We start from the raw sequence: 2,300 nt of genomic DNA, 5'->3' as shown, positions 1-2,300 counted from the left end.
AACGTGAGCAACCCATGTGCGAGATGCGGTAACGAATCCGAGTGGAGCCTTGGGTCACGGCAGAAAGAGAGGGAGATTCGGTGGGGCCACTCTGACTTATTCGGTTTAAGGGCTCACTGAAGTCTGCAGCGTCTGTTCACCAGTAGGTGCGGCTGCAAGCGGGTGTCTGCTTGGAGCAAGCGGCTCGCTATATAAACGTGTATTTGGTTGCGAAACCACCCCCGTCCCAGCAATGGGTTGTGCGCTGGGCTTGGGACCCGCCACGTAAAAACCACTTCCAGTGAAGAGGCAAGGCAAAGCCTCGGATGAACCGCCGAAGAAGTAGTCGGATTTCAGCGAGCCCGAAAGAACAACTGGTACGATGAGGAGTGTCAGGAAGCTGCAGAGAAAAAAGATGCCGCCTACAGGGCCACGCTGCGATCGGGCGCTATGTGGGACCCCTATAAGGATCTGAAGAGGGAAGCGAGACGTATATGCCGCAACAAGAAGAGAGAGGCCGAAATACGTGAGTGCGAAGAGCTTGAAATGCTGGCCGACAGGAGGAATGCCCGAAAATTTTACCAGAGAGTTAGGCGACTTACGGAAGGTTTAAAGACCAGGGCGCACTCCTGTAATAACAATAAAACAATAATGGCGACCTACTAACCGATGTCCAGAGCGTACTTAAATTATGGAGGGAACACTTTTCCGCCCTACTAAATGGTAGCAGCACGGAAAGTTGTGGAGAAGAAGAACCCGAGCCCGCAGTCGTTGATGACGGAGTCGACGTTCCACCGCCTGACTATGACGAGGTACGTATAGCAATAACGCGGCTGAAAACCAACAAAGCCGCTGGAGCTGATAGCCTGCCAGCTGAGCTATTCAAGTGCGGCGGCGAGGAGTTGATAAAGTGCATGCATCAAATCTTGTGCAGAATATGTTCAGATGAACGCATGCCCGACGACTGGAATTTAAGTGTGCTCTGCCCAATCCACAAGAAAGGCGACCCCGCCATACGTGCCAACTACCGCGGAATCAGCCTTCTAAGCATAGGTTACAAGTTCTTATCGAGCGTATTGTGTGAAAGACTGAAGCCCACCGTCAATGAACTGATTGGTCCTTATCAGTGTATCTTTGGACCTGGCAAATCCACCATAGACCATTAGTGCGATTCCCATTTTTCCTAACGACCGATATTCGTTATTGATAATGAACGACGTTTGTAGCTTGCAGTAGCGAATAGGCTATTCTCAAAAACATACTTACAATATGAAAAAAAAAACAGAAGCGCAAAAGCTACTACGGAGCAGTACCATAGGATGCTGGACTTTTTATTTTGCAATAAGGGCCTCGTGCAAGGCGAATTTAATAAGTATAGTAATAATAATAAGCACATCTATATGTGATAAATGTTTATTTATTAGTTATTTTTGATGAATTTTGCCTAATTTTTCTCAATAAAAACTTAAACTAATTTTATCGTTAGGCTTTTCAACGACAAAATATTCGTAGTTAAGCTATCGACAAAATTCGTTAGACAACTGTCAAAGCTACCGACAATATTCGCTAAAAGTGTGCTTGAGAATTGCAATTAACGAAACTTGTCGGAATCGTTAGCTAACGATACGAATATTGTCGTTAAGAAAAATGGGAATCGCACTACAGGTATTCACAATACGCCAAATCTTGGAAAAGACCCGCGAGAAAAGGATCGACACTCACCACCTATTTGTCGACTTTAAAGCCGCTTTTGACAGCACTAAAAGGAGTTGCCTATAGGGATGTTCCGATATAAGTTATTCTGGAATAGGGTGCTTTTGAAAAGTTTTCTCAGATAGGGCGCTTTCAATCTGGCTGCCAAGATAGGTCGCTCTCACTCAGGTGTCGCAAAAGGTATGTCACAGATAACGGCTGAAAATAACTTTCGCTTTGTTGCATATAAAAGGATGAAAAGTTATCGATATAAGTAGGTATCGATACATTCGGTTCACTCATATAAGTAGTATCGAAATATGGATTTGAGTAAACTCATTTGAATAGGTATCGGAACGTCCCTAGTTGCCTATACGCCGCTATGTCTGAATTTGGCATAACCTCAAAACCAGTGATGGGCAAAATTGTATTTACTAAGTATTAAGTACTAAGTACAAAAGTATTTAGGTATTTTGTGTTGTTGTAAATACCAAAGTACTATTTACTTAGGTATTTAGGAGCTGCTAAATACCCAAGTACTATTTACTTAGGTATTTAGGAGCTGCTAAATACTCAAGTACTATTTACTTAGGTATTTAGGAGCTGCTAAATACCCAAGTACTATTTAC

The sequence above is a fragment of the Rhagoletis pomonella genome, unplaced genomic scaffold (genome assembly GCF_013731165.1).
Source record: "Rhagoletis pomonella isolate Grant_MI unplaced genomic scaffold, Rhpom_1.0 Rhpom_scaffold_00005, whole genome shotgun sequence".
NCBI lineage: Eukaryota > Metazoa > Arthropoda > Insecta > Diptera > Tephritidae > Rhagoletis > Rhagoletis pomonella.
The sequence above is the reverse complement of the archived record's forward strand: the minus strand, read 5'-3'. Positions refer to the sequence as shown.